We start from the raw sequence: 14,225 nt of genomic DNA on the forward strand, positions 1-14,225 counted from the left end.
ATACCCGACTGTACACAATCAATAGCGGGAGCGGAGTTGTTTGGCTACAAGAAGGTGTGAAAGTCACACCATGATTTGTAAAAACCGGGAAGAAAAGGCTCGAATGCCCGACTATACACAATCAAAAAGAAGGTTTGAATGTCCATCAATAATTGCTTTAAAACAAGAAAGTAAATTTTCGAATATCAAACCGTACATGATCATAAGCGGGAGAGGAGGTGTTCCGCTGTAAGACGGTGTGAATGTCCGACCATAGTTGGTAAAAAGCGGGTAAGAAAAGGTTAAAATACCCGACTGTACACAATCAATAGCGGGAGCGGAGTTGTTCGGCTACTAAAAGGTGTGAAAGTCCGACCCTGGTTTGTAAAAGCGGGTAAGAAAAGGTTCGAATGCCCGAACATACACCATCAAAAGAGGGAGCGGAGGTGTTCCGCTGTAAGACGGTGTGAATGTCCGATCATAGTTGGTAAAAAGCGGGTAAGAAAAGGTTAAAATACCCGACTGTACACAATCAAAAGAGGGAGCGGAGTTGTTCAGCTAAGAGAAGGTGTGAAAGTCCAACCATGGTTTGTAAAAAGCGGGTAAGAAAAGGTTCGTATGCCCGAATATACACTATCAAAACCGGAAGCGTAGGTGTTCGGCTGCAAGAAGGTGTGAACGTCCGACCAAAGTTTGTAAAAAAGCAGTTAAGAAAAGGTTCGAATATCTAACCAAACATAATCAAAAGCGGGAGCAGAGCTGTTCGACTGCAAGTAGGTGTGACTGTCAGAGAATAATTTGCAAAAAGCTGATGAGAAAGGGTGAGAAATCCCGACTATACACCATCAAATGCGGTAGCGGAGTTGTTCGACTGTGAGTAGGTGTGATTCTCCAACCATAATTGCTGAAAAATGTGTTAGAAAAGGTAAGAATGCCGGTCCATACATCATCAAAAGCGGGAGAGGTGGTGTTCGGCTGCAAGTAGGTGTGAATGTCCATTAATACTTGCTTTAAAACATGAAAGAAAATTTTCGAATATCAAACCTTACATGATCATTAGCGGGAGAGGAGGTGTTCAGCTGCAAGAAGATGTGAATATCCACCCATAATTACTGAAAAATGGGTAGGAAAAGATGCGAATGTCCAACCATAAATCATCAAAAGCAGGAGTGGAGTTGTTCAGCTACAAGAAGGTATGAAAGTCCAACCATGGTTTGTAAAAAGCGGGTAAGAGAAGGTTCGAATACTGAAAAATGTGTTAGAAAAGGTAAGAATGCCGGACCATATATCATCAAAAGCGGGAGAGGTTGTGTTCGGCTGCAAGAAGGTGTGAATGTCCAGCCATAATTACTCACAAACGGGTAAGAAAAGGTACTATTGCCAGACCATATATGATCAAAACAGGGAGCGGAGGTGGTTCAGCTGCAAGAAGGTTTGAATGTCCGACTAAAGTTTGTAAAAAGCGGGTAAGACAAGGTGTGAATGCCCGACAATGTATGATCAAAAGAGGTGCGGAGGTTTTCAGCTGCAAGAAGGTCTGAACATCCACCCATAATTACTGAAAAATGGGTAAGAAAAGGTGCGAAAGCCCAACCGCACATGATCATAAGTGGATGAGAAGGTGTTCGACTGCAAGTAGGTGTGAATGTAAGATCATAATTTGTAAAAAGCGGGTAAGAAAAGGTAAGAATGCCCAACCATAAATTATCAAAAGTGGCAGCAGAGTTTCGGCTGGTATTTATCAATGTCTAGATAGATTTCAACAAAAAACAACGTTGTACTTTGCAGTAAAAGAAAGTGCAAATCAAAAGTTTTAGGAATCCGAGAATAAGCTTATTTTCATGAGTTCTGCACGATTTCGGATTTTATGTATAAAATGAATTTCTTCACGCAAACTAAGTTAACACTGCTTTGTCCTTCATATGTACCCATTTCTACATATATTTCAAGCATAAACTTCCTCATATTACCCTGAATGAGAAAGAGCCACACTTGTGATTAAGCCATACCTCCCTTTTGAGGAGTTCTGCATGATTTGGGATTTTATCTATAAAATTAATTCCTTCACTCAAACTATGTTAAAACGGCTTTTACCTTCATATTTATCAATGTCTCGATAGATTTAAACAAAAAACCCACGTTGTACTTTGCAATAAAAGAAAGAGCCAATCAAAAGTTTTAGGAATCCGAGAATAAGCTTATTTTCATGAGTTCTGCACGATTTCGGATTTTATGTATAAAATGAATTCATTCACTTAAACCAAGTTAAAACTGCTTTTTCCTTCATATTTATCAATGTCTAGATCGACTTCAACAAAGAACAACATTGTATTTTGCAGTAGAAGAAAGAGCAAAACTGAAGGATCAGGAATCCGAGAATAAGCTTCTTTTCATACGTTCTGCATGATTTGGGATTTTATGTATAAAATGAATTCCTTCACTCAAACTAAGTTAACACTGCTTTGTCCTTCATATGTACCCATTTCTACATATATTTCAAGCATAAACTTCCTCATACTACCCTGAATGAGAAAGAACCACACTTGTGATTAAGCCATACGCCCCTTTTGAGGAGTTCTGCATGATTTGGGATTTTATCTATAAAATCAATTCCTTCACTCAAACTATGTTAAAACGGCTTTTACCTTCATATTTATCAATGTCTCGATAGATTTAAAAAAAAAAACAACGTTGTTTAAATATTTCTAGACATGGTAAATATGAAGGACAAATCAGTTTTAACATAGTTTGAGTGAAGTAATGCATTTTATAAGCAAAATCCCAAATCATGCAGAACTCACGAAATGCTTTTTCTCACTTTTCACTGCTTTTTACAAACTTTGGTCGGACGTTCACACCTTCTTGCATCCGAACACCTCCGCTTCCGCTTTTGATGATGTATATTCGGGCATTCGAACCTTTTTTTACCCGCTTTTTACAAACCATTGTCGGACTTTCACACCTTCTTGCAGCCGAACACCACCTCTCCCGCTTTTAATGATGTATGGTCCAGTATTCTTACCTTTTCTAACACATTTTTCAGCAATTATGGTCGGACATTCACACCTACTCACAGCTGGACACCTCCGCTCTCGCTTTTGATTATACAATGAAGGGACATCGCTCCTTGTCTTACCAGCTTTTTACAAACTTTAGTCGAACATTCACACCTTCTTGCAGCTGAACACCTCCGCTCCCGCTTTTGATGATGTATAGTCGGGCTTTCGAGCCTTTTCTTACCCGGTTTTTACAAATTATGGTTGGACATTCAGACCTTGCAGCCGAACACCTCCGCTCTCTCTTTTGATCATACATTGTTGGGCATTCGCACCTTGTCTTACACGCTTTTTACAAACTATAGTCAGACATTCACACCTTGCAGCTGAACCTCCGCTCCCTGTTTTGATCATGTATGGTCTGGCAATACTACCTTTTCTTCCCCCGTTTGTGAGTAATTATGGCTGGACATTCACACCTACTTGCAGTCGAACAGCTCTGCTCCCGCTTTTGATTATGTTTGGTTGGATATTCGAACCTTTTCTTAACTGCTTTTTACAAACCATGGTCGGACTTTCACACCTTCTTGTAGCCGAACAACTCCGCTCCCGCTATTGATTGTGTACAGTCGGGTATTTTAACCTTTTCTTACCCGCTTTTTACCAACTATGGTCGGACATTCACACCGTCTTACAGCGGAACACCTCCGCTCCCGCTTTTTATGGTGTATAGTCGGGCATTCGAACCTTTTCTTACCCGCTATTTACAAACTATGGTAGGACATACAAACCTTCGTGTATCCGAAAACCTCCGCTCTCTCTTTTGATCATACATTGTCGGACATTCGCACCTTTTCTTACCCGCTTTTTACAAACCATGGTCGGACTGTCACACCTTCTTGTAGCCGAACACATCCGCTCCCGCTATTGATTGTGTACAGTCGGGTATTTTAACCTTTTCTTACCCGCTTTTTACCAAGTATGGTTGGACATTCACACTTTCGTACAGCGGAACACCTCCGCTCCCTCTTTTGATGGTGTATGTTCGGGCATTCAAACCTTTTCTTACCCGCTTTTTCCAAACTATGGTCGGCTATTCACAGCTTCCTCTCCACCATACTTGTATGGTGGGATATTCACACCCACTTGCATCCGAAAACCTCCGCCCCAAATTTTGTTGATATTTAGTCGGACATTCGCACCTTACCCGCTTTTGGCAAACTATGGCCTTCTTGCAGCCAAACAACTCTGATCTCGCTTTTGATGATGTAAGGTTGGGCATTCAGACCTTGCTTCACCTGCTTTTCACCAAATATAGTCGGACATTCACACCTTCTTGCAGCCGAACACTTCCGCTCCACCTTTTAGTGTTCTATCACACCTTTTTTTTCACCGCATTTTATACATTATGGTTGGAAATTTTCAACCACTTTCATCCGAAGACCTCTCCTCCCGCTTTTGTTAATATATTTGAACTTTACTTTGACATTCAAACCTTCTTGCAGCTGAACCACCTCCGCTCCCTGTTTTGATCATATATGGTCTGGCAATACTACCTTTTCTTACCCGTTTGTGAGTAATTATGGCTGGACATTCACACCTACTTGCAGCCGAACACAACCTCTCTCGCTTTTGATGATGTATGGACCGGCATTTTTACCTTTTCTAACACATTTTTCAGCAATTATGGTCGGAGATTCACACCTACTCACAGCCGAACAACTCCGCTCCCGCATTTGATGGTGTATAGTCGGGCATTCTCACCCTTTCTCATCAGCTTTTTGCAAATTATGATCTGACATTCACACCTACTTGCAGTCGAACAGCTCTGCTCCCGCTTTTGATTATGTTTGGTTGGATATTCGAACCTTTTCTTAACTTCTTTTTACATATTTTGGTTGGACGTTCACACCTTCTTGTTGCCGAACACTTCCACTCCTGCTTTTGATGATGTATGGTTGGGCATTCACACCTTTTTTTTGCCCATTTTTCAGGAATTATGGGTGGACATTCACACCTTGCAGCTGAACACCTCCTATCCCACTTATGATCATGTGCGGTTTGATTTTCGAAAAGTTTCTTTCATGTTTTCTAGCAATTATTGATGGACATGTAGACCTTCTTGCAGCTGAACACCTACGCTCCCGCTTTTGATCATACATTGTCAGGCATTCGCACCTTGTCTTACCCACTTTTTACAAACTTTAGTCGAACAGTCACACCTTTTTGCAGCCGAACACCACCTCTACCGCTTTTGATGATGTATGGTCCAGCATTCTTACCTTTTCTAACACATTCTTCAGCAATTATGGTCGGACATTCACACCTACTCAGAGCCGAACACCTCCGCTCCCGCATTTGATGGTCTATAGTCGGGCATTCTACAGCGGAAAAGACTCATTCTTATGTTTGGTTAGATATTCGAACCTTTTCTTAACTGCTTTTTACAAACTTTGGTCGGACGTTCACAATATCTTGCAGCCGAACACCTCCGCTTCCGCTTTTGATGGTGTATATTCGGGCATACGAACCTTTTCTTACCCGCTTTTTACAAACCAAGGTCGGACTTTCACACCTTCTCTTAGCTGAACAACTCCGCTCCCTCTTTTGATGGTGTACAGTCGGGTAATTTAACCTTTTCTTACCCGCTTTTTACCATCTATGGTCGGACATTCACACCGTCTTACAGCGGAACACCTCCGCTCCCTCTTTTGATGATGTATGGTTAGGCATTCGCACCTTTTCTTACCCATTTTTCAGTAATTATGGGTAGACATTCACACCTTCTTGCAGCTGAACACCTCCTCTCCTGCTTATGATCATGTGCAGTTTGATATTTGAAAATTTTCTTTCATGTTTTCTAGCAATTATTGATGGACATTCAGACCGTCTTGAAGTTGAACACCTCCGCTCCCACTTTTGATGGTGTATAGTCGGGCTTTCGAGCCTTTTCTTCCCCGGTTTTTACAAATTATGGTTGGACATTCAGACCTTCTTGCAGCCGAAAACCTCCACTCCCTCTTTTGATCATACATTGTCGGGCATTCGCACCTTTTCTTACCCGCTTTTTACAAACCATGGTCGGACTTTCACACCTTCTTGTAGCGGAACAACTCCGCTCCCGCTATTGATTGTGTACAGTCCGGTTTTTTAACCTTTTCTTACCCGCTTTTTACAAACCATGGTCGGACTTTCACACCTTCTTGTAGCGGAACAACTCCGCTCCCGCTATTGATTGTGTACAGTCGGGTATTTTAACCTTTTCTTACCCGCTTTTTACCAACTATTGTTGGACATTCACACCGTCTTACAGCGGAACACCTCCGCTCCCTCTTTTGATGGTGTATGTTCGGGCACTCGAACCTTTTCTTACCCGCTTTTTACAAACTATGGTCAGACATTATAACCTTCTTGTAGCCGAACACATCCACTCCTGCTTTTGATGATGGGTATTCAAACCTACTTGTTGCCCGCTTTTCATTAATTATGGGTGGACATACACACCTTGTCGCAGCCAAACACCTCCGCTCCCTGTTTTGATCATGTATGATTGGACATTCGCACCTTTTCTCACCCGCTTTTTACTATGGTCGGCCATTCACAGCTTCCTCTCCACCATACTTGTATGGTGGAATATTCACACCCACTTGCATCCGAAGACCTCCGCCCCCACTTTTGTTGATATTTAGTCGGTCATTCGCAGCTTACCCGCTTTTGGCAAACTATGGCCTTCTTGCAGCCAAACACCTCTGATCTCGTTTTTGATGATGTAAGGTTGGGCATTCAGACCTTGCTTCACCTGCTTTTCACCAAATATAGTCGAACAGTCACACCTTCTTGCAGCCGAACACTTCTGCTCCACCTTTTAGTGTTCTATGGGGTATTCGCACCTTTTTTTTCACCGCATTTTATTGATTATGGTTGGAAACTCTCACCCACTCTTATCCGAAGACCTCTCCTCCTGCTTTTGTTAATATATAGTCGAGCATTCAAACCTTTTCTTACCCGCTTTTTACAAATTATGGTCGAACATTCACACCTACTTGCAGCCGAACACCTCCGCTCCCGCTTTTGATGGTGTATAGTCGGGCTTTCGAGCCTTTTCTTCCCCGGTTTTTACAAATTATGGTTGTACATTCAGACCTTGCAGCCGAAAACCTCCGCTCCCTCATTTGATCATACATTGTCAGGCATTCGCACCTTGTCTTACCCGCTTTTTATAAACTTTAGTCAGACATTCACACCTTGCAGCTGAACCACCTCCGCTCCCTGTTTTGATAATGTATGGTCTGGCAATACTACCTTTTCTTACCGGTTTGTGAGTAATTATGGCTGTATATTCACACCTACTTGCAGCCGAACACCACTTTTCCCGCTTTTGATGATGTATGGTCCGGCATTCTAGTCTTTTCTAACACATTTTTCAGCAATTATGGTTTGACATTCACACCTACTCACAGCCGAACACTTCCGCTCCCGCATTTGATGGTGTATAGCCGGGCATTCTCACCCTTTCTCATCAGCTTTTTGCAAATTATGATCTGACATTCACACCAGCTCTGCTCCCGCTTTTGATTATGTTTGGTTGGATATTCGAAACTTTTCTTCACTGCTTTTTACAAACTTTGGTCGGACGTTCACACCTTCTTGTAGCCGAACACATCCACTCCTGCTTTTGATGATGGGTATTCAAACCTACTTGTTGCCCGCTTTTCATTAATTATGGGTGGACATACACACCTTGTCGCAGCCAAACACCTCCGCTCCCTGTTAGGATCATGTATGGTTGGGCATTCGTACCTTTTCTTACCCATTTTGCAGTAATTATGGGTGGACATTCACACCTTCTTGCATTTGAACACCTCCTCTCCCGCTTATGATCATGTGCGGTTTGATATTCGAAAATTCTCTTCCATGTTTTCTAGCAATTATTGATGGACATTCAGACCTTCTTGCAGCTGAACACCTCCGCTCCAGCTGTTGATGGTGTATAGTCGGGCTTTCGAGCCTTTTCTTCCCAGATTTTTACAAAATATGGATGGACATTCAGACCTTGTTTCAGCCGAAAACCTCCTCTCCCTCTTTTGATCATACATTGTCGGGCATTCACACCTTTTCTTACCCGCTTTTTACAAACCATGGTCGGACTTTCACACCTTTTAGTAGCGGAACAACTCTGCTCCCGCTATTGATTGTGTACAATCGGGTATTTTAACCTTTTCTTACCTGCTTTTTGCCAACTATGGTCGGACATTCACACCTTCTTACAGCTGAACACCTCCGCTCCCTCCTTTGATGGTGTATGTTCGGGCATTCGAACCTTTTCTTACCCGCTTTTTACAAACTATGGTCAGACATTCACACCTTCTTGCAGCCGAACACTTCCGCTCTACCTTTTAGTGTTCTATGGGGTATTCACACCTTTTTTTTCACCGCATTTTATAGATTATGGTTGTAAATTCTCACCCACTCTTATCCAAAGACCTCTCCTCCTGCTTTGGTTAATATATAGTCGGGCATTCGAACCTTTTCTTACCCGCTTTTTACAAATTATGGTCGAACATTCACACCTACTTGCAGCCGAACACCTCCGCTCCCGCTTTTGATGGTGTATAGTCGGGCTTTCGAGCCTTTTCTTCCCCGGTTTTTACAAATTATGGTTGGACATTCAGACCTTGCAGCCGAAAACCTCCGCTCCCTCTTTTGATCATACATTGTCAGGCATTCGCACCTACTTGCAGCCAAATACTTCCGCTCCACCTTTTAGTGATGTATGGTTGGCATTTGCACCTTTTCTTACCCTTTCTTACCCTACTGATTGCTTAAGATGAAGTTGTTTTTTCTCAAACTACAACATTTTTTTAATTGTTGAAACTTGATTTGAAGTGGATAAATAAGGAGGACAAACAGTTTTAAGTCAGGCTGATAGAAGGAATTAATTTTATAGCAAAATCTGTATTTCGTCATATGTCAAGAGATGCTTATTGCTGAAGAAGTTCTTTCTCATTCTAGAAAGTACAACGTTGTTTATCGTTGAAACTTGATTAGACATGAATAAATATGAAGTACAAAGCAGTCTTAACTTGGTTAGAGTTAAGGAATTCGTTTTATAGGAGAATCCGAATTCGTGCATAACTCGTAAAATAGAGCTTATTTTCGGATTCCTGAAGAATGAGTCTGGTTCTTTCTCATAATACAAAGTTTGTTGTTTATTGTTGAAACTTCATCAGAAGTGAAGAAATAAATGAATGCCTATCAACAAATGTGGGATCTAAACTCTAGTGCTTCCTCTAAAATAATTTCCTTTCTCAATTCAGAAATGTGTGTGTGTAAGTCACAACACCCGTGACACCAAAACGGCTTTCTTTTCTCTCTTTTCTCTACACTCTGCACTGTGAGCACACACACCAAATCAGAAAGGCTTTTTTCTCTCTTTTCTACATTATGGACTGTGTGGACACAAAACCGCTCTCTCTTTTTTTTTTTGATTGTGTGCCAGGGCGTTGTCTCACGTATTAGATTATGCTTACGATACGAATGGGTTTATCAGTCACATCAGAATCCATACATACTGATCCTCCCCTAATAAAATGGTCGGATCTTATCAAACACACTTTGTTTCTTGTGACAATCAAGTCAGCGAAACAGCGTATACACGTCAAGACACTGAATCAAGTTTGCCACAAGAACTCATAAGTTTGGCAGTATTGCTCTGCCGTCAGCAATCATACACCCATTTTATTTTCGTGAGACATGTGCAGGCACCTGTTCATCTACTGTTCTATCACTATGAATTAGTTTATCTATTATCAATAAGGATACTTCTACAACTACTATCAAAGTATGTCCAGACTTCTTATGTTGTCAGTTGCTATATATGAATAAGTGGGTAGCTACTGACAAGCATTAAGCATGTCACACAGCCCAAACATATAACATTTCAGGACACACCACACAGTTAACAACCACAGTGAAGTGTCAAAGCCCAAACATGTAACATTCAACAGGACACTTACACAACACATTCAAATCAAACAGTCAGACAACATACAAGAACCTATACCCCAGCCGGCATTGCTCCCTGCCTATTTTCCTACAGCTCACTATGTGTGTGCACACCTTTATTCACAAACTCTTCAACTTATACTCTTTTACCAAAGCTGCTACAGCTCGATTGGCCGAATACCCTTAGATCCTATTTCGGTGAATTTGACATCTGCCTTACATGTAACAGATTAGCGGTTTAGCAGTTTTAATTTAGTTTGAGTGAAGGAATTCATTTTATAGCAAAATCCGAAATCGTGAAGAACTCATGAAAGTAAGCTTATTCTCGGATTCCTGAAACTTTAGATTTGCTCTTTCTTTTACTGCAAAGTACAACGTTGTTTTTTTTTTGTTTAAATCTTTCTAGACATGGTAAATATGAAGGACAAAGCAGTTTTAACATAGTTTGAGTGAAGGAATTCATTTTATAGATAAAATCCCAAGAGTCTGCTGAGAAAAGAGAGTGAATGCGAAGTAGACTTTAACACGGCTCTGGGAGCGAGCCGAGTTCTACATATTAAATGGATTTTTAGCAATAGGAGTTGAAAAATTAGCTTGCTCCGTTCACTCCAAGCATTGACCCCGTACTGCAGTGCCGCTGGGAACGGTGCGCTCTTCTCTACTCTTGTGAAAAAGCAAACAGCGGTGCAGGATGCAAGTTTCAGGGAGCCCAAGATGAAACTTTCTTTTAGTCTGCTGAGAAAAGAGAGTGAATGCGAAGTAGACTTTAACACGGCTCTGGGAGCGAGCCGAGTGCGGGCTAACCGGGAGAATTGCTTGAAAGAAAAGCCATACCAAATGAGCGGTCAGAACAAAGCCTCAATACAGTGTTCCCGTTGTGTTTTTGTTGCTGCCGCTGTTTGCTTTTTCACAAGAGCGCACCTGTTGAGGGGGGTTCTGGGGGGGCCTGGGTGATGGTGGGTCTCAGGCCTGGGCTGCTGCGACTGGTGTGACCGGGTGGTTTGTTTGTTTGTTTTTTGTTGTTGTTTGTTTGTTTTTTGTAGAGGTCCTCCGGAGTGGGGTTGGGTTGAGTGGGGTGGGGCGGGATGGGTACCTTCTGGGGGTACAGTAGCTCCCAGAATATGGTCGCTGCAGGCCCCGAGCCTGGTGGACATCAGGCCCTCCTGTCCTGTGTTGGCTCCCTGGTAGCGGGGATGCCTATTGCAGCCAGTCCCTGGCTGCCCCCAGTGTATATCCCCATACCCCTCTCCCTTCTGGCTCCTGTACACAGCACACACTCACACATGAAGGGTTTTGGGGGCGTGTGTGTTCGGTGGGGTGTAGTGGACTCTGCAGTAGTTGCACTCTGCAGTTCCCACCCCTGTTTTAATTACACCTTAGACATTACTACTTATCAAACACACTCACACACACACATTAGGTCTTGGGGGGTGGTTACACTGAGTGGCATCTGGTGGGCGGGGCTCTTTGGGTATGTAGGCTTCCCAGAGGGCCACGCTCCCAGTTCTACAAGTTTGGCTGCCCCTCAATTTTAATTGCTCACTATTAGAAAATATTGAAGAGCCAGAAGGGTGAGGGGAGGGGTCTTCTTCGCACACCCCTGCTTCCTGGTTGCTGCTCGGGGTGGGAGGGGCCAGGAGGATTAATTAATTGTTCTGCTGGTTTGGGGTCTGTGGTGGCTGGGGGGCTGCTGGCCCCCTGGTGTGCCCGCTGCACTACACCCCAGCGGAGTCGAGGGAGGGAGGACGTGTGGATGTATGGGACATGAAAGTGTGTGTGGTAATGATTGGGCCTGGATCTTGGACTTGCTGTCGCCTGGCCTGCCTGTGCTTCTCCCGATGGGGGGGGCGGCGTGGCCTCTCTCCGCTGCTCGCGACTTCACCCACCTGTGGGCACGTCTTGACTCCCAGGGCACTTGGCCAGGGGTGCTGGGGCAGGCGCTGACCCACTGTGTGGCTGTCTGGGGCGCTTGGCCCTCCTGGGTATTGGGTGGGGCCTCTGCCGGGGGGTTTGGGGGCGCTCGGGCTCCTGGGGCCCGGATCCAGTGCACGGCCCATGTCTGGGCGGCTGGGGCCTGGCGACGTCGGTGGGCTGTTGCCCCTGGCTCCCGGAGGGCCTCTGCCCTATGCTTATGGGGGCTCTTTCCGGGGGCTTCCTCTGCAGTCTTCTGGGTGGATGCGTGGTTGCCCCTGCGGTGGGCTTCCTGGGTTCTGTGCTCTGTGGGGGCTGCTGGTGGCCCGGGTCTTGTGGCCCTCTCTGCCTGCTTCTGATTGCTTGGGGGGGCTGTGGATTGTGGCCCTGTATGCTTATACACTCATAACTAAGCACGGTTATCATGTAGGTCCTGTGCCATGGGTGTTGCATGTTCTCACACACACACAACCACATTCATTAGTCCAGTAGCATGGTCGCTAAGCAGTTGATGTATTATCATGTCGTCTCAGGTCATCTATATCCACAGCTGTGTTGTATGCGATGTATGTTCTGTTTTTCTCTTCTTTCCTCTTCTTCTTTCCTTGTCCCCCGGTCCGGTTCAGTTCTATTACATGTCATATATTGTAAACAGAAATAAATAAATGGGCATCAAGGGGAGCTTTACATTTATAAAACTTCCCTTGGCAAAGCAAATCTGTTTGGCATCAAAGGTATTCAGACTACAATTCTGCTGCCATAATGCTGAACACGATAAGGGGAAAAAAAAAAAAAAGTAAAGAAGACAGTTCTGCCGAAAGCCAGGGACTAGACCTGTTCTAAGTTCTGTACTTTTTAAAAGGGAGCCAACACAGGACAGGAGGGCCTGATGTCCACCAGGCTCGGGGCCTGCAGCGACCATATTCTGGGAGCTACTGTACCCCCAGAAGGTACCCATCCTGCCCCACCCCACTAAACCCAACCCCACTCCGGAGGACCTCTACAAAAAACAAACAAACAACAACAAAAAACAAACAAACAAACCACCCGGTCACACCAGTCGCAGCAGCCCGGGCCTGAGACCCACCATCACCCAGGCCCCCCCAGGCCCCCCCTCAACAGGTGCGCTCTTGTGAAAAAGCAAACAGCGGCAGCAACAAAAACACAACGGGAACACCGTATTGAGGCTTTGTTCTGACCGCTCATTTGGTATGGCGTTTCTTTCAAGCAATTCTCCCGGTTAGCTCACACTCGGCTCGCTCCCAGAGCTGTGTTAAAGTCTACTTCGCATTCACTCTCTTTTCTCAGCAGACTAAAAGAAAGTTTCATCTTGGGCTCCCTGAAACTTCCATCCTGCACCGCTGTTTGCTTTTTCACAAGAGCAGAGAAGAGCGCACCGTTCCCAGCGGCACTGCAGTACTGGGTCGATGCTTGGAGTGAACGGAGCAAGGTTCTTTTTCAACTCCTATTCTTAAAAATCCATTTAATATGTAGTCCTCGTATAGAGGACATATTAAACTGATAAGAACAGATACTACACTTGATCTTAGCCAAAAGGCCGAGAAGCGATAACTGTCCACTGTTTCAGGTCCGAGGGCCCTTGCTGGCACAATGCGCACTTGTAGCAGTGTTCTTTTTATGGCCATAGGTGGCCAGAGTGTCACGTTGCACCTCCGCCCACCCGCTGCACTGAGCACTCTTCAGCCCTTTTAAATGGTATAACTTTGCACTCCCGCATGCTCCAGCAAGCACCATTCAAGCAACAACTTTGCACTCCAGCTTCGAACATCGGCACAATCGCAACAAGTAAGGCGACTCTACTCAGAGAAGTCACTCTGCACAGTAACAAGATTTCTTTTGCACAGACAGAAAGGGCTTCACCCGCAAAGGTAAAGCCTGCCAAAAATAGAAACAACTCATTAGTGCTGCTCTCCACGAAAGTCTTTAGTAAAAGGCGAAAGACTTGTATGTTATGAAGAGAAACCAGAGTACGATTATCCGTCACTGCGGGAGCAGGGCATCAGGCTAGTTGCCATAGCCACCTTCCCCATGGTGAGCGTTGCTTGGTTGAAACGCTTGCCCCTGTGCAATCGACAAGGCAGCAACAAAAACACCACGGGAACACCGTATTGAGGCTTTGTTCTGACCGCTCATTTGGTGTCGCGTTTCTTTCAAGCAATTCTCCCGGTTAGCCCACACTCGGCTCGCTCCCAGAGCCGTGTTAAAGTCTACTTCGCATTCACTCTCTTTTCTCAGCAGACTCTTGGGATTTTATCTATAAAATGAATTCCTTCACTCAAACTATGTTAAAACTGCTTTGTCCTTCATATTTAC

General features: G+C 44.2%; 2 non-coding genes across 2 annotated transcripts; both read right to left on the reverse strand.

The window, feature by feature from the left end:
- Positions 1-13,277: 13,277 nt before the first annotated feature.
- Positions 13,278-13,461, reverse strand: LOC140286142 (U2 spliceosomal RNA). Its single transcript, XR_011911030.1, has one exon. It is a non-coding gene; the product is annotated as a U2 spliceosomal RNA (small nuclear RNA).
- Positions 13,462-13,769: 308 nt separating this feature from the next.
- On the reverse strand, positions 13,770-13,883 carry LOC140286155 (U5 spliceosomal RNA). Its single transcript, XR_011911036.1, has one exon. It is a non-coding gene; the product is annotated as a U5 spliceosomal RNA (small nuclear RNA).
- Between the last annotated feature and the right edge of the window lie 342 nt (positions 13,884-14,225).

The sequence above is a fragment of the Leuresthes tenuis genome, unplaced genomic scaffold (genome assembly GCF_036924035.1).
Source record: "Leuresthes tenuis unplaced genomic scaffold, fLeuTen1.0.hap1 SCAF_74, whole genome shotgun sequence".
In the NCBI taxonomy this organism is placed as follows: Eukaryota; Metazoa; Chordata; class Actinopteri; order Atheriniformes; family Atherinopsidae; genus Leuresthes; species Leuresthes tenuis.